Source organism: Hylobates moloch, unplaced genomic scaffold, assembly GCF_009828535.3.
Source record: "Hylobates moloch isolate HMO894 unplaced genomic scaffold, HMol_V3 SCAFFOLD_11, whole genome shotgun sequence".
Lineage (NCBI taxonomy): Eukaryota > Metazoa > Chordata > Mammalia > Primates > Hylobatidae > Hylobates > Hylobates moloch.
In genome coordinates, this window is record NW_026652286.1 from 28,824,306 (window position 1) to 28,843,240 (window position 18,935).

Here is an 18,935-nt window from a genome sequence, read left to right on the forward strand (position 1 = left end):
TCCTCTCCAGCACCTGTTGTTTCCTGACTTTTTAATGATGGCCATTCTAACTGGTGTGAGATGGTATCTCATTGTGGTTTTGATTTGCATTTCTCTGATGGCCAGTGATGATGAGCATTTTTTCATATGTCTTTTGGCTGCATAAATGTCTTCTTTTGAGAAGTGTCTGTTCATATCCTTTGCCCACTTTTTGATGGGGTTGTTTGTTTTTTTCTTGTAAATTTGTTTGAGTTCATTGTAGATTCTGGATATTAGCCCTTTGTCAGATGAGTAGATTGCGAAAATTTTCTCCCATTCTGTAGGTTGCCTGTTCACTCTGATGGTGGTTTCTCTTGCTGTGCAGAAGCTCTTTAGTTTAATTAGATCCCATTTGTCAATTTTGGCTTTTGTTGCCATTGCTTTTGGTGTTTTAGACATGAAGTCCTTGCCCATGCCTATGTCCTGAATGGTATTGCCTAGGTTTTCTTCTAGGGTTTTTATGGTTTTAGGTCTAATATTTAAGTCTTTAATCCATCTTGAATTAATCTTTGTATAAGGTGTAAGGAAGGGATCCAGTTTCAGCTTTCTACATGTGGCTAGCCAGTTTTCCCAGCACCATTTATTAAAAAGGGAATCGTTTCCCCATTTCTTGTTTTTGTCAGGTTTATCAAAGATCAGATGGTTGCAGATATGTGGCATTATTTCTGAGGGCTCTGTTCTGTTCCATCGGTCTATATCTCTGTTTTGGTACCAGTACCATTGCCATGCTGTTTTGTTTACTGTAGCCTTGTAGTATAGTTTGAAGTCAGGCAATGTGATGCCTCCAGCTTTGTTCTTTTGGCTTAGGATTGACTTGGCAATGCAGGCTCTTTTTTGGTTCCATATGAACTTTAAACTCTCGAGTTTTCTATTTTGTCTTTGAACAGAAAATAATCATGGACCTAGAAAACCAAACCCACACACACACACAAGAGTGGGATCAAGCCATTGCGAGCCCTGAAAGACTCTATGATCTACTTTAGTTTTTAGTTATAAAGCCTCACAAAACAAGCTCACATTGCTTGATATTGATACCTAGGCCCATAATAAATTGTAAAAGTTCAGAACATCAATTACTTACAGGAAGTTGAATGAGATGGGATATGATGAGAGTGGCAGATATGTATTAATAATGGGACAGAGGCCAAGAAACATCTCAGGGATCATGGCTCACACAGCTCTGGCTTCTGATTTGCCTGCAGTCCTCATACAGGAAATCACAGGCTGTCTGCAACTTCATAAACCTGGATTGGTTGCCAGTTCTCATTCCAACTCTTATAGGCGTCTCCTAAATGACACAACACAGAATAGTGCTCTGAAGTCACTGAATCCCAGAAAGGCTCTACCCCTTTAGCAAGGGGCAGCTCTTCATCTTTGGACAGAAGAAGGAGGAAAGGTAAGGGTATGTACCAAGAACTCTCTTTTTTCCACAGCAAGTTACTGTTTCTGCTTTAAGTTCACAAACCTGTGTTTCCACCTTGGGGTTCTGCATACAAAAGGTCATAAGTTTCCTTCAGGAAAAGGCAGGAGACATGAAGCTTCCTTCTAGAAACTGAGTGCTGGCAGCCCAGACTGCGAGAGTTTCAAATGGGGTCAGCAGACCTTCCTCCCTCTGATCCATCTCTCCATATCACCCCCTTTATTCCAGCTATTCAATCTGCTTTCATGGAGATAAGGATGCTTTCTAAATTCATTTAAGGAGCAAGGGGATATGCAGGTATTCCTTCCTACAGCTGAACTGTGGTTAAGGGGTCTTATTATTTTATTTACTTTTCAAAGTTATTCTTCTTTGCCTATCTGGAAAGGTCTAAGGAAGAAACGGATGGTCCAAAATGAAATAAATGAGGAGTGTTTCATGAGGGGACTATGTACAAAGATGAGCAGGGGTAAGGGGAAAAGACAATGCCTAGGGAAGCACCCTAAATGGCAGTGGTGGAGCACTACTTCCTCCCCTAAGCTTAAAGGGACAGGGAAGGAGCAGTTACCATTGAGAGCATAGCCATAGCTGTAGCCGTAGGGTTCAGAGAGGATGAGCAGGCAGGTGGAGAAGCCCTGCATCACCAACACACAGCCACAAAGGCAGAGGCCCAGGAGGTGAAAATTCCGAATCACTCCCCTCCTGCCTTCCAGTCTCCTACCAGTGTCTCTCAGTGTCTCAGTTCAACCAGAAACCAAAAGGAAAAGAATACCACTGATGAGGTACAGAGAAGCCACCCTCTTGGGATGTGAAACAGGGTAGAGAAGATTGGGAAGCAAATCCTCATGGCAAATGAAACTATCCCTCTCACCTTTTTATATCTTCCTCCTACCTCCTGGGGTTTTCTCTCTCTAAATCTCATTGAATCATGTCTCATTCCAGCTCTATCAGAGTTATTTTTTTATGTTTGGAAATTCTTTCTCTATTGTCAATTTTATGGAGAAATACCTGCATTTATCAAAAATGCCTAGGAAATGAAATGTAATTTTAAAAAGAGAAAACATATTCCTTTTTGTTAGAATGTAAGTTTGGCTGCTCTAAAGAGACACAAAGTAGGAATATCTTAAACAAGAAAGTACAGTTGTCCCTCCATGTCAGTAGGTTCTGAATCCCTAGATTCAACAAACCACAGGTAGAATATATCCCAAAAAAAGAAGGACAGGAGTAGCTATATAGGTACTGAACAGGTACAGACTTTTCTTTCTTGTCATTATTTCCTAAACAATACCATATAACAATTATTTACATAGCACTTACATTTTAATAGGTATTATAAGTGATCTAGAAATAATTTAAAGTATAAAGGAGGAAGTTCATAGGTTATATTCAAATACTACATCATTTTCTATAAGGAAATTGAGCATGGGCAGATTTTGGTGTGTGCAGGGGTTCTAGAACCAATCCCCTGCAGATACCCAGGAGTGACTGTATTTAAGACCTGAGCTGGAGGCTCCAAGGCATCAGACATTAGGACTCCAAAAATTGCTGCTCCCTAATGTCTAGAGAGTTGCCCTCATTCTTGTGGTCCTACTGCCTGCCAACCACCTCCACATTCCATCCTGATGGAGAAGGAAGAGGGGAAGGGAAGGCTGTGCTCCTTCTATTGATCCCATGAACCAGGACTTGCTTACATCACATCTGCTTACTTCCCATTGACCAGAACCTGGTCATACAATGTCATCCAGCATCCAGGAAAACTGGGATGTGGGTCCTTGTGCTGCTTTTAAATGCTGAGAATTGTTGTGTGACTGAAAAGGAAAATGGGTATGGGGCAATGGAGTAGGCTCTAAAGCTCCTGATTGTTTCAGATTCTGTGCTCACATCAAGATTTTTCAGGAGCTCCTCAAAAATAATGATTGATGAAGCAGAAAATAGTAGAGAAGTCTCATGCAGGGCTCCATGGAACAGGGGCTTATACTGGATCTACTCTTCATAGTGTGATCTCAGGAAGACTCTTTGATTCTTTAAGCCTCAGAAGCTTCTTATGTCATAGGAGGATATTACAATAGATGGTCTTTGAGGAACACATGCTAAATGCTGGCAATACTACAGTGAACCAGAACAGGCATAGCTTCGTTTTTATGGAGCTTCAGGTTTTGTGAGGAAGACAAATATATCATATCCTAAAAATAAGCGGATGAACTCTTAAGTGTCTTCAATGTGGTTAACAGAGGTTCTGGTTTTCCGTTAATTTCCTTTTCAGGACAACGAAGGCTGTGGCAGCTTGTATCTCTAAGAGAGCTCAGGATGGATGCATCCACTCCTGATGCTCCTTTGTATTCCCAGAGGAGGGTGTGTCTTCTTTCCACCTGGAGGCCTCCAGCCCCTGGAATCCTTGGCATTCCAGAGCAAAGGCAGCCTTTGTGATGCAGAAAGGAGCTCCTCCATTTGTTCCTAATTGGTTTTCTCTCAACTCTATTTGGTTCCCTATTTGATTTGCTTCTCATTCTCTATCTGGAGTTTGTTTAGGTTAGCTTTTTTGTTTTTTTTCAATCCAAACTTTTGACTGCCAACTTGGGTTAAATTTGAGAGTCATTCCTCTGCCTTCCCCCTCTATCATGTATAATAGACATACAGTGGTGCTGGGTCCAAAGGGCTGGTGAAAAGGGTAGACCTTGAGGAAGCTCTGCTGGGTCCAAATCCGCACTGTGTAAGGCCAGGGACAAATAACTCACTCTTTTTGTGCTCTAATTTCATTCTCTGCCATGTAGGAATAATACTCTTACCTCCTAGGCTCTTGAGAGCATTAAGACAATCCCTAATAAACTCTCAATCTCAATCAGCTGCTGTTTTTCAGCCAGATATGAGCTAGTCTTGTTTCACCAGCTGAAATCTACATGAACATCTCTTTTTTCATTCCAAGCGCTGAACTCCTATTTCCTCTCATGGACTCCTCTCATACAAATGTTTGCATCAACAGAGAAAGTCTACCAAAGATCTCCTTTGAGACAGAATCAAGTTGTTTTGCACTGTGTACACCCAGCAGAGCACTTAGGAGTCCTCCAAAGATACTGCCACATTTCAATTACCTCTTTCAGTGGCACTCAGACCTCACCCACGCTTACTCTTTCCTCTTCTATATTGCTGAGCAGTTCAACTCAGACCACACCCTACCCCAACACTGTGTACAAAAGAGATTCTAGGTGTTCAGCAAAGCTACACTGAGTCCTCATTTCAAAGGGACATCAGTGGTCAACTTCAGGTATTTGGGCACATATCAGTAACACCTTTTAACACAGACAGAACAAATAAAATTCTGATGAATGAAATTTTTACATCTCATTATATGTATGTGTTCTAATGCCTTGGTGTTTTTATTTTTATTTTCCTTTTAATCCAAAGCTATCACTACCATTAGGCTCTTCATTCATGCATTTATTCACTGAATGAGTATTTACACAAAACACAGGGTGCTTCACATGGAGCTAGGCACTGGGGATATAAAAGTGCTCCTCTCCGTAATGACAGATGCACACTGAGCCATTTCTAGCTCACCAGGCCCAGTCATCATCACACTTGTCCTAGCAAGATGTCACATTTTCCTCATGTAAATAATGCCTGGCCTTCATTTTCATCCATGATGACCACTTTTATCATGAGGGTGTCCACCTCTTTATCCAAACTCCTGCATCTGAGAGAAAATTTCTAACCAGAACCCAGTAATGCTTGGATCCACAGCTCTGGCCAGTTGAGTGGGGATGTTTTCATCATCATGTTATTCCCATGTCAGTAGAGAAATTGTGTTGCAATAGAGAGAGCCCAGGCTTTAGAGTCAGCAAGAACTGGATTTGAAACTGGAGTTCAGCACTCCTCACCTTTTGACAGGTGGCTTATTCTCTGCAAGCCTGTTTCTCTCCTCTGTAAAATGGGGACAATAATTCTCACATAATAGAATGTATGTGAAATCAGAGATCACACAGCTGCTGATCACATCTTGTTTGTGTTCCCAGGGGCACCAGACTAGGGTTTCTGTGCATGGATCCAACCATCCCAGCCTTGGGTACAGAACTGACATCAATCAATAGGACTGAGGAGACCCATCTTCAACATTGCGGCATGGAGATCATAATCCTCATGTTGCTGCTCCTCATCGTTGACCTGGTCCGGCTGGCAGGAAATGCAGTTGTGCTCTGGCTCCTGGGATTCTGCATGCACAGGAACACCTTCTCCCTCTACATCCTCAACCTGGCCGGGGCCGACTTCCTCTGCCTCTGCTCCCAGATTTTAGAAACTGTGAATTTCTACAGTGACTTATTCCTTTCCATCTCCACCTATTTCACCACTGTGATGACCTTTCTCTACTTTACAGGCCTGAGCATGCTGGGCTCCATCAGCATCAAGCGCTGCCTGTCCATCCTGTGGCCCATCTAGTACCGCTGCCGCCACCCCCGCGCACCTGTCAGCAGTCGTGTGTGTCCTGCTCTGGGCCCTGTCCCTGCTGTGGAGCATCCTGGAGTGGATGTTCTGTGGCTTCCTATTTAGTGGTGCTGATTCTGTTTGGTGTCAAACATCAGATTTCATCACAGTCATGTGGCTGATTTTTTTTACGTGTGGTTCTCTGTGGGTCCAACCTGGTCCTGCTGGTCAGGATCCTTTGTGGATCCTGGAAGATGCCGCTGACCAGGCTGTACATGACCATCCTGCTCATAGTGCTGGTCTTCCTCCTCTGTGGCCTGCCCTTCAGCATTCAGTTTTTCCTATTTTTCTGGATCCACGTGGATTTGTCACATTCGTCTAGTTTCCATTTTCCTGTCCGCTCTTAACAGCAGTGCCAGTCCCATCATTTACTTCTTCATGGGCACCTTTAGGCAGCTTCAAAACAGGAAGACTCTCTAGCTGGTTCTCCAGAGGGCTCTGCAGGACATGCCTGAGGTGGATGAAGGCGGATGGCGGCTTCCTGAGGAAACCCTGGAGCTGTCGGGAAGCAGATTGGGGCCATGAGGAAGAGCCTTGCCCTGTCAGTCAGACGGGACTTTGAGAGCAACACTGCCCTGCACCCTTGACAATTATATGCGTTTTTCTCATCTTTGTGCCTCAGAAATGCCTCAGTGATTCCCTCAATATCTTCAAATAGTTTTATTTTTAATCTCACATTTCTAGTTTTACTCAGAGAAATCATTAATTTGAAAGTACACTGTTTAGATCCTTCTTCATATTACCAACAAATTTCCCCTGTTATCTTCCATTAAATTTTTCTTACTGAAAACTTTCAACTTTTATGGGAATGGAAAGAATTCCTGTCTTGAACTGGAAAACCTTTTTTTATAACTATTTCCTACCGGACAGTATCGAAGGGAAGATTCCTTATCTTTCTCTCGGACTGTTCACCTAAAAACCATGTTTCGTTCTATGATTAGGGGTATTGCTGCAGGGAGGAAGCTCATTCTGGATAAGTGAGTTCTGCTGCCTGTAAATTTCATTGAATTCTCAGATATAGGGGAAAATAACGTCCTTGGAGACAGATTCTCTGTATTCATAAAAACAGTCTAGGAAATTGGTTTTATAGACAGTCCTGTGCTGTCATTTGTCCATGGCATGGTGACATGTTGGCCTTGGTTTCAAGTTAAGATAACCACGACCCCTTCCCCTTGAGAACTAGTAAGTGCTTATTTAGCTTTCTTGGACAAAGGGACGAGTGTAGAGTCTACAAATATGCCCCACAAGTTCTAATTTGGTCATCTGCAACTTCAGTATTGGTTTCAACGTAGAAATTATCTTAAAACCATTTATTATTTGCTGACAGATTCCTTCAATTGTACAGGAATTCTGGATACTTCCCATTTTTGTACAAGTTGTTCTGGCTGTAACTTTCAGTTAGTTTCATGGCCAGTCACCATAAGAAGCAAGAATGAAGGTATCTGACCTTTCCATGATAATATCAATTACAGTACCTAGATAATATCTTAGCATTGCAACATAGTTCTGATACGTGTTGCAATATAGATGAACCTTGAGAACATTGTGCCAGACACAAAAGAACAATATTGTAAGTTCAAATTTTTCCAGTATCCAATCTAGGAAAATTGATGAACACAGAAAATAGATTAGGAGGAACCTGATGGTTAGGGATGGGGAGAATATGAAATCATTATTTAATGAGCACAAAAATTTTTGTTTGGTAACAGTTACATCTCATTGGCAATGTACTTAATGCTACTGAGTTGTATACTAAAAATCGTTAAAGTAGTAAAACGTACGTTATGTAAATTTTACCACAATTAAAACCATTTCATCATGAAAACTTAGGATCAGTACAAACTCAGGACTCTTCTCTGCCATTAGTTACTCTTTCCACAGGTAACTCAAGCAGACAGAAGAGACCACCAAGAGAAGATGGGACATCGCAGTGGGCTCTGTGCTGCTCACAGGCAGTGAGGATGCCCCTCAGATTGACCCTCACAGAAGGGAGCTGACAAATGCAATTTGAGTACTCAGGAGACAGTATAAAGTAGCTATGAAAGTGGTAAAGAAACCTATTGCTTTCAATTTTCCCCAAAAAAAATGCATTGATGGCTCTTATAACACTGTTCAGCATTTAGAACTCAGGCCTTCTGAATCCAGATTGATTGCTCTTACAGATCAGCTCTTTGCTGATTCTGTATCCTATATGTGCATGCTTAATTTACAAACACCATAGTAGGACTTGGCTGTATGTGAGCGTTCTTGCAGGTCAGAGGAAGCAGGAAGACAGTGCTTGCAGCCAATGCTTCAGGCATGGGGTTTAGATGTGATGTCATCAGTTCAGAATGGGGGTTACTAGGAAAGTCAACCCTGAGAGTTTGTGGTATCATCAATTGCACAGCTTCAGCTAACAATTTTGTCCATAATGAGGAGCCCTGGAGAGAAATTTCACCTGAAATTTGAACCAAAGACTGTTGGCTCTCTCTGGGCAACTGGTTATTTTGATTTCAGTAATATTCCTTTTTCTTTTCACTGTAAGAATACTTTAAGCTCATATAAGATATCATATTATCTTCTAACCTATATGCCAAGTTTATAAACTTCTTTCAGGCATACCCCATGTTCTCATTCTTGGTGACTTCAGTATCCATGGAGGTAGTCCATACAATGAACTGACCTTTCAGTTGTTTTTTAACTTTTCATTCTCAATGAATTGTAGACTAACAAGAAGTTACAAAAAAAATGGAGAGTTCCTGTATACCCATCAACCAACCTACAGCAATAATGACATGTTACATAAATGTATTATCGAAACAATGAAATTAATATCGGTACAATACAGTTATCTAAAATACAAATCTTATCAGATTTCACCAGTATTTACATGCACTCATTTTTTTAGAAGTGAGATACACCTTTGTGTATAATTCTATAACGTTTTGATCCCTCTCTCCACCTCCACAGGAGGAAGTGTCCTCTGTACACTTGGAGGCCTACTGTGCCTGTGAGTTCTCTGGATTCCAGAGCAACGGCTGCCTTTCAGGCAGAAAAGGGCTCTTAGATTCTGCTATCTGTTCCTAATTGACTTTGACCCAATTCTCTCTTGTTCCTCATTTAACTGGCTTCTTTTCTCTGTTCCTGGAATTTGCTCATCCTTTTTTTTCAAGCACAATTTTGACTGTCATCTTGGATTTAACTGGGAATTACTTTGCTACCCACTCCAATTCATGTGTAAGTGATACACAGTGGTGCTGCGTCCAAAGGGCTGATCAAAAATATGGACTCTGAGGCAGCCTTGCTGGGTTCAAATCCACACTATGTAAGACTAGGAACAAATAACTCATCTGTTTTGTACTCTAATTCCATTCTCTCCAAAATGAGAACAACACTGATTCTTACCTCACAGGCCTCTGAAAGGATTAAGAAAGACAGTACCCAGTAAAATCTCAATCCGCTGCTGTTATTCACCCGGATGGGAGTTATACCCTCTCTCTAGTGGAAAGCTGCAGGAGTACCTCTCTCTACATTCCAAGCCCTGCACTTTTTCAGCTTCCCCTTATAGAATCCTCTCACAGAAAAGCTTTCATCAGCAAAGAAAACTCTGCTCAAGATCTGGGAGAAGGAATGGAGTAGGTTTATATTATACACACCACAGCACATCACTTAGTAGTCCTCCATAGATTCTCCCATAATTCAAATACCTCTTTCCAGTGGCACTCAGATCTCACCCTCATCCTCTTCCTACTCTATTTTGCTGTGCTGTCATATTACAGGTTCCCTGGTAAAATTCTTCATCTCCTTCCATTCCAATTCCATTTTCATTTCCACTGTAAGGATCTTTTCCTGCATCACAGGCTGATATGCCCAGTGCCATTAGCACCAAGTGCTTCCTGTCCATCCTGCGGCCCACCATCTGGTATTACTGCAGCCACATGGGATCCCTGTCAGTGATCATGTGTGCCCTTCTCTGGGCCCTATCCCTACTGCTGAAACTCCTGGAGGGTTACTACTGTGCTGTATGTGTGCAACATTATCTTTATCCAATTAACTATGGATAGGCACATTGATTTCATGTCTTTGCTATTGGGAATAGAATTGCAATGAACATACAAGTGCAGGTGTCCTTTTAGTAGAATGATTCATTTTCTTTTGGATATATACCCAGTAGTGAGATTACTGAATCAAATAGTAGTTCTAAGTTATTTGGGAAATCTCCAAACTGCTTTCCACGGTGGCTGAACTAATTTACATATCCTCCCACAACATATAAGCATTCTCTTTTCTCTGCAGCCTCACCAGCATCTGTTGTTTTTTGCTGGAGTGCAGCAGCATGATCTCAGTTCACTGCAACCTCCGCCTCCCAGGTTCAAGCAATTCTCTACCTCAGCTTGCTGAGTAGCTAGGATTACAGGCACCCTCCACCATGCCTGGCTAATTTTTGTATTTTTAGTAGAGACGGGGGTTTCGTCATCTTGGCCGGGCTGGTCTTGAACTCCTGATCTCATAATCCATCCACCTCGACCTCCCAAAGTGTTGGGATTACAGGCATGAGCCACCGCACCTGGCCAGTTTTTTGACTTTTTAATAATAGCCATTCTGATGGTGTGAGATGGTATCTCATTGTGGTTTTGCTTTATAATTCTCTGATGATTAGTGATGTGGAGCATTATTTTATACGTTTGTTGGCTGCTTGTACGTCTTCTTAGGAGAAGTGTCTATTCATGTCTTTCACCCATTTTTTCACACAGCTATTTGGTTTTTGCTTGTTGAATTGCTTAAGTTCCTTATAGATTCTGGATATTAGACCTTTGTCAGATGTGTAGTTTGTGAATATTTTCTCCCATTCTGTAGTTTGGCTGTTTAATCTGTTGCTAGTTTCTTTTGCTGTGCAGAAGCTCTTTAGTTTAATTAGGTTCCACTTGTCCATTTTTGTTTTTGTTGCAATTGCTTTTGACAACTTACTAATAAATTATTTCCCAAGGCTGATGTCCAGAATGATGTGTTTCTTAGGTTTTCTTCTATGATTATTACAGTTTGAGGTTTTACATGTAAATATTTAATCCATCTTGAGTTCGTTTCTGTATACAGTAACAGGTAAGGATCCAGTTTCATTCCTCTGCATATGGCTAGCCAGCTATCCCAGCACCATTTACTGAATAAGGAGTCCTTTTCCCATTGCTTATTTCTGACAATACTGTGGAAGATCTGATGGTGATAGGTGTGCAGCTTTATTTCTGCGTTCTATATTCTGTTCCATTGGTCTGTGCGTCTGTTTTTATACCAGTTCAATGCTGTTTTGGTTACTCTAGGCTTATAGTATAGTTTGAAGTCAGGTAATGTAATGCACGCAGCTTTGTTCTTTTTGCTTAGGATTTCTTTGGCCATTTGGACTCTTTTTTGGTTCCTTATGAATTTTAGAATAGCTTTTTATAAATTCTTTTTATTTTCTGTGAAACATAATGTTGGTAGTTTGATAAGAATAGTGTTAAACTTGTAGATTATTTTGGCAGTATTGTCATTTTAACACTATTGATTCTTCCAATCCATGAGAATGAAAGTACTTTCCACTTGTGTGTGTCATCTATTATTTCTTTTAGCAGTGTTTTGTAGATCTCCTCATAGACAGCTCTCATATCTTTGGTTAGATGCATTCCTAGGTTTAATTTAATTTTTCATGGCTATTGTAAAGGGGATTGCATTCTTGATTTAGCTCTCAGCTTGAACATTGTTGATGTATAGAAATGCTACTAATTTTTGTAAATTGATTATGTGTCTTGAAACTTTACTGAAGTCATTTATCAGTTCTAAGAGCCTTTTGGCAGAGTTTTTAGGGTCATCTAGATATAGAATTATATCATCCTCAAAGGGAGATAGTTTGACTTCTTCTTTTTCTATTTGGATGCTCTTTATTTCTTTCTCTTGCCTAATTGCTCTGGCTAGCACTTCCATTACTATGGTGTCTTGTTCTTGTCTTGTTCTGGTTCTCAAGGGGAATGCTACCAGTTTTTGCCCATTCAGTATGATGTTGACTGTGGGTTTGTAATAGATGGCTCTTATTATTTTGAGGTATATTCCCTCAATGCCTAGTTTCTTGAGGGTTTTTATCATGAAGGGATGTTGAATTTTATCAAAACCTTACCCACATCTATTGAAATGATCATATAATTTTTGTTTTGAATTATGCTTATGTGATGAATCACATGTGTTGGTTTGTGTATACTGAACCAACTCTGCATCCCAGGAATGAAGCCTACTTGATTATGGTAAATTAACTTTTTGATGTGCTGCTGGATTTAGTTTGCTAGTATTTTGTTGAGGATTTTTCTGTCTATGTTCTTCAGGATGTTGGCATGTGGTTTTCCTTTTTCATTTTGTCTCTGCCAGGTTTGGGTATTGGTTTGATACTGGCTTCATAGAATAAGTTGGGAAGGAGTCTCCTCAATGTTTTTGGAATAGTTTCAGTACTATTCATATCCACTCTTTTTGTACATCTAGTATAATTCAGCTGTAAATCATTAGACAGATGATCAAGGAAGAAAACTAACAAAGAAACTCTGGACTTAAACTGGACACTTGACCAAGTGGACCTAATAGAGATCTACAGAATACTCCACGTATCAACCATGGAACATACATTCTTCTTGTCCACACATAGAACATACTTTAGGATTAACCACATGCTTGGCCATAAAGAAAGTTTTTTACTTTCCTCTAGAAAATTTATTCATTTCCTCTAGATTTTCTAGTTGTTGTGCATAGAGGTATTCATAATAATCTCTGTGGATCTTTTGTTTTTCTGTGGGATCAGTTGCACTGCCACCGTTGTAGTTTCCAATTATGAACATTTGGATCTTTTCTCTTTTCTTTGTTAATCAAGCTTGTGGTCTATTGATCTTGTTAATCCTTTCAAATAACAAACTTTTTTTATTATAGTTTAAGTTTTAGGGTACATGTGCACAACGTGCAGGTTTGTTACATATGTAGACATGTGCCATGTTGGTTTGCTGCACCCATTAACTCGTCATTTAACATTAGGTATATCTCCTAATGCTATCCCTCCCCCCCCGCCCCCCACTCCACAACAGGCCGTGGTGTGTGACGTTCTCCTTCCCCTGTCCATGTGTTCTCATTGTTCAATTCCCACCTATGAGTGAGAGCATGTAGTGTTTGGTTTTTTGTCCTTGCGATAGTTTGCTGAGAATAATGGTTTCCAGCTTCAGCCATGTCTCTACAAAGGACATGAACTCATCCTTTTTTATGGCTGCATAGTATTCCATGGTGTATATGTGCCACATTTTCTTAATCCAGTCTATCATTGATGGACATTTGGCTTGGTTCCAAGTCTTTGCTATTGTGAATAGTGCTGCAATAAACATAAGTGTGCATATGTCTTTATAGCAGCATGATTTATAATCCTTTGGGTATATACCCAGTAATGGGATGGCTGGGTCAAATGGTATTTCTAGTTCTAGATCCCTGAGGAATCGCCACACTGACTTCCTCAATGGTTGAACTAGTTTACAGTCCCACCAACAGTGTAAAAGTGTTCCTATTTCTCCACATCCTCTCCAGCACCTGTTGTTTCCTGACTTTTTAATGATCACCATTCTAACTTGTGTGAGATGGTATCTCACTGTGGTTTTGATTTGCATTTCTCTGATGGCCAGTGATGATGAGCATTTTTTCATGTGTCTTTTGGCTGCATAAATGTCTTCTTTTGAGAAGTGTCTGTTCATATCCTTCGCCCATATTTTGATGGGGTTGTTTGTTTTTTCTTGTAAATTTGTCAAACAACAAACTTTTTTGTTGTTGTTGATTCTTTGTATGGATTTTTGGGTCTCAATTTTGTTCAGTTCTGCTTTGATTTTAGATATTTCTTTTCTTCTACTGGCTTTAGGATTAGTTTGTTCTGGTTTTCCTAGGTCTTTTAGGTGTGATATTGGATTGTTAATTTTAAATCTTTCTAACTTTCAAGGTAGGGGTTTAGCACTACACTTTCCTCTTAATGCTGCTTTTGTTCCATCCCAAAGATTTTGGTATATTATGTCTCTGTTTTCATTTATTTCAAAGAAATTTTTGATATCTGCCTTAATTTCATTGTTTACCCAAAGGTCATTCAAGAGCAAGTTGTTTAATTTCCATGTAATCATGTAGTTTTGAGAGATCTTCTAGGTATTAATTTCTATTTTTATTCCACTGTGGTCTGAGAGTATCACTGGTATTTCAATTTGTTTGAATTTATTGAAACTTTCTTTATGGCCAAGCATGTGGTTAATCCTAAAGTATGTTCTATGTGTAGATTAGAAGAATATATATTCCATGGTTGATAGGTGTTCTGTAGATCTCTATTAGGTCCAATTGGTCAAGTGTCCAGTTTAAATCCAGAATTTCTTTGTTAGTTTTCTGACTCAATGATCTGTCTAATGATGACAGTGGAGTGTTGAAGTTCCCCACTGTTATTGTGTGGCTGTCTAAATCTTTTTGTAAGTCCAGAAGTACTCGTTTTATGAATCTGGATATTCCGATGTTGGGTATATACATATTTAGGATAGTTAAGTCCTCTTGTTGAATTGAACCCTTTGTTATTTTGTAATGCCCTTCTTTGTCCTTTCTTACTGTTGGTGATTTAAAGTCTGTTTTATCTGATATTAGAGTAGTTGCCACTGTTCTTTTTTGTTTTTCATTTACATGGTAGACCTTTCTCAAACCCTTTACTTTGAGGATATAGGTGTAATTCTGTGTGACATGGCTCACTTGAAGACAGCAAATGAATGGGTCTTTTTAAATCTAATTTGCCACTCTGTTTCTTTAAAGTGGGACACTTAGACCATTGTGAATTTAAGACCTTTCTAACTTTTGAGGTAGTTGTTTAGCACTATAAATTTTCCTCTTAATGCTGCTTTTGTTGCATCCCAGAGATTTTGGTATGTTGTGTCTTTGTGTTCATTTATTTCAAAGAATTTTTTGATATCTGCCTTAATTCCATTGTTTACCCAAAGGTCATTCAGGAGCAAGTTGTGGGCATTTCAATCATTTACATACAAGTGTATTTGGGGCATTTAGATCATTTACATACAAGGTTAGTATTGATATGTGATATTTTGATCTTGTCATTAAGTTGTTAGCTGGTTGCTTTGTAGTTTCTATTGTGTGGTTGCTTTTTAGAGTCTGTGGGCTATGTGCTTAAGCGCATTTTTGTGGTAGCATGTATCATTTTTTTGTTTCCATATTTAGAATTCCCTTAAGGATCTCTTGTAAGGCTAGTCTAATGGCAAAAAATTCCCCTAGCACTTGCCTATATGGAAAATATTTTCTTTCTCCCTTGCTTATGAAGCTTAGTTTGGTGGGATATGAAATTCTTGGTTGAAATTTCTTTTCTTTAAGAATGTTGAAAAAAGACCCCCAATCTCTCCTAGCTTATAATATTTCTGCTGAGAAGGCCACAGTTATCCTGATTGGGTTCCCTTTGCATGTGACCTGACCTTTTCTTTTTGCTGCCTTTAAGATTTTTTTCTTTGGCATTGATATTTGGACAATCTGGTGACTGTATGCCTTGATGATGTTTGTTTTGTATAGTATCTTGTAAGTGTTCTCTGGATTTCTTATATCTGGCTGTCTACTTCTCTAGCCAGATTAGGGAAATTTTCTTAAATTATTTTCTCAAATATTTTTTCCAGGTTCTTTACTTTTTCTCCTTCTCTGTCAGGAAGGCCTATAATTTATAGGTTTGGTCACTTTCCATAATCTCACATTTCTTGAAGACTTTGTTCACTTCATAAAATTCTTTTTTCTTTATTTTTGTCTAACAGGTTAGTTGAAAATAGCAGTCTTCAAGCTCTGAAATCCTTTTATCTGCTTAGTCTAGTCTATAGATAAAGCTTTCAATTATATTTTGAAAATCCTTAAATGAGATTTTCAATTCCAGAAGTTCTGATTGATTTCTTCTTAGGATGTTTATCTTTTCCTTCATTTTCTGGATTGCTTTAGAAGTATCTTTGTGTTGATTTTCAACCTTGTCTTGGATCTCATTGAGCTTCTCTGTGATCCATGCTTTGAATTCTTTATCTGTCATTTCTGAGTTTCCATTTTGGTTAGAGGCCATTGCTAGAGATCTAGTGTGATCCTTTGGTGGTGTCACAGCATTCAGATTTTTCATGGTGCCAGAATTCTTATGCAGCCTCCTTCTTATCTGGGGATGCTGGCATTTCTAATTTTGGTAATTATTTTGATTTTTTTCCTTCTTTATATGTAATATATTTTTTTTCTTTCCCTTTCCCTTTCCTCTCTCACTAGGGGATGGGACTGCAGAGAATGCTGAGTAGGATCTTTTGGCTTTGCTTCTATAGCACTATGCACATCTGTTGGCAGGTTTTATATTAGGTTGTGCAGTTCAACCTACAAGCCAGTAGATGGCACTTACAGGTAAGAGATGGCTTGGCCAACAATGCTGGGTATATACTTGATCCTTTCTTACTGAGAGAAATTCCCTATCGCCTCAGGCTGTGGGCTGATTCCTGAAGTGCACAGTGGTTTGAGCTCCCTGTTCAGCCCCAGGAAGGCAGAGACTAAGATGGGTGGGAGCCGAGATGGATGGAGACCAAGATGGGCAGAGCCCAATCATGCAGTTCCACCTACTGGTCACCCAGTGGCAGACACACACACCAGCATCCAGTGGGTAGCCACCAAGTGCCCTGAGGTGTGTCTAGGTGTGGAGCTGGGAAACCTCCTTGGCCCCAAGTTCTCTGCATGGGGATAGGGGTGGCCTAAACTCCTAATCCAGAAGAGTAGGTGTTCCAGATGCCTGGAGGTCTACCTGGGCATAAAGTAGAGAGGGCCTCAGTGTATCACAATCTATGTCCAGGAAGGGTGGGATAGCTCAGGCTGCTGAAACAGAAGAGCAAGTGCTCCAAATGCCTGGAGATATGCCTGGATGTGACGCAGTGAGGGCCTCCACGAGCCAGGATCTCTGCACAGGAAGGGTGGGGCTGCTCAGGCTGCTAATCCAGATGAGCAGGTGCTCTGAATCCCTGGAGATCTACCTGGGCATGGAGCAAAGAGGGCCTTGCTGTACCTTGATCTATGCCCATGAAGGGTAGGGTAGCTCAGGCTGCTGCTCCAGGAAAGTGGGTATTCTAAATACCTGGATTTCTGCCTGGATATTAGGCAGAGTGGGCCCTGCTGCACCACAGTCTCAGGGGAACAGGCTGGAGTGCCCAGAAATGACACATGCAGACTGGTTCCAGATCACCAAGCTGGCCCTGGCCCTAGTCTCACCACCTAGGAGAAACTGCAGCTATATCAGCTCTCCTCCCACCCCAGGCTTGTGATGGGGGAAAGCACAATTCCAGCACCTACTGCTGAGGCATTTTTCACAGTTCTGGCTGTAGAGGCTCCTAACCTGCTCCAGAGTAAGGACTCCAATCTCTGGCCTGAGACTAAAATGCATTCGTGGCCCCACTGCCAGATCACTGAAGAATGGCCTTCAACATAGTACCTGGGTATTGCTGATGGTTATTCAGGGCCCAAGGGCTCTTCAGTTAGCAGGTGATGAATGGTGCCAGGACTAGGTTTTTCCCTTCAAGGCAGTGGGTTTCCTCCTGGCCCCAAGGGCATATCTAGAAAAATCACCCAGTAGCCAGGGCCTGGTAAGAGGGCCTGATGACTCTGACCAGTACCCTATCCTGCTGTTGGCTGAGCTGGTTTTCAAGATGCAAGACAAAGTCCTCCCCAGTCTTCCCTCTCCTCTCCTCAAGTGGAAGGAGGGGTTCTCTTTTGGAGCTATGGACTGTACAGCCTGGAGTTAGGGGAGGAGTGATACTAGCACTCCCTTTGCTGCCCTTGCTGGTGTCTCAGTAGGTCGCATGCTCCCCTAGTCTACTTGTTCTGGGCCCAGTTCAGCACTAGTACTTGCCTAGAAGTTGCCGTCCTTATGGCCTAGACTGCCTTTCAAGTTTATTTACAGCCCCAGAGCACTTTAGCCCATGGTAGTAAGGTTTGCAGAAACTCAAATTCCAACAGCTGGGATCAGTGATTCCCCTCTGGCTAGGGCTGGTTTAAATGCTCCCTCCATGGGCAAGTGTCAGCTGAATTTGGTCCGGTTTTCTTCTCTGCTCTAACAAGACAGCAATGACTTTGATGCCTCACAATTGCTGTACTCTCCCTCTGCTAGCACACACCCCACAGTGGGAGGGGAGGGATGACATTGGCAATTCAAGACTGATTTTTCTACCTCTTCAGTGATACGAAGTTAAAACCAGGTGCTGTGCTCACCTGATTTTTGGTTCTCATGAAGGTGCTTTTTTGTGTAGATAGTTGTTAAAATGGTGTCCTTCGTGGGGAGATGATCGGTGGAGGCTTCTAGTCCACCATCTTCCTCTACCTCCCCAGTTACTGATTTTCAACCTTTCTCTTTTTTAATATAAGCATTAAAGGCTATAAATTTCACCATAAGTAATGTGTTAGCTGCCTGCTACAATTTTGATGTTTAGTAGTATTATTTATTATAAATATTTAATTTATTCTATAATGAATAGAGTGTGCTGGATCATTTTTCTAACATCTCAAGGGTTTCTATTTACCTATTATTGAATAGAATGAAGTTTGCATCTATTGTGGTCAGGGAAGCTACTTATAATGATTTCAATCCTTTAAAATGTTTTGAGAATTGCTTTGTGGCCATAATATGGTCTACAAGAGAAATAGTCCACATTGACTTGAAAATAATGTATATTTTGAATATATTGTTCCATATATATCATTAAGTCATATAGCTAATTATGTTGTTCAAGTCTCCTATATCTTTACAGAATTTTTTTGTTTTCTTTTTCTCTTTTACTAGAAGTGTTGAGTTCAAATCACCAACTATGATTCTGGGTTTGTATGTTATTTTTAGTTGTGTCAACTTTTACTTTGCATGTTTTAACTCTGCTGTTGAATACATGTTTAAGTTTCTGATGTATTCTTGATGAATTTACATGTTTTGCTACCATGAAATATTTCTTCTTTTCACTAGTAATACTTGTTACCTTAAATTGTAATT

The 18,935-nt window shown here is 40.4% G+C and overlaps 1 pseudogene; it reads left to right on the forward strand.

Moving 5' to 3' along the window:
* Nucleotides 1-5,470: 5,470 nt before the first annotated feature.
* On the forward strand, nt 5,471-6,436 carry LOC116477239 (mas-related G-protein coupled receptor member X1-like; annotated as a pseudogene).
* The last annotated feature ends 12,499 nt before the right edge of the window (nt 6,437-18,935 follow it).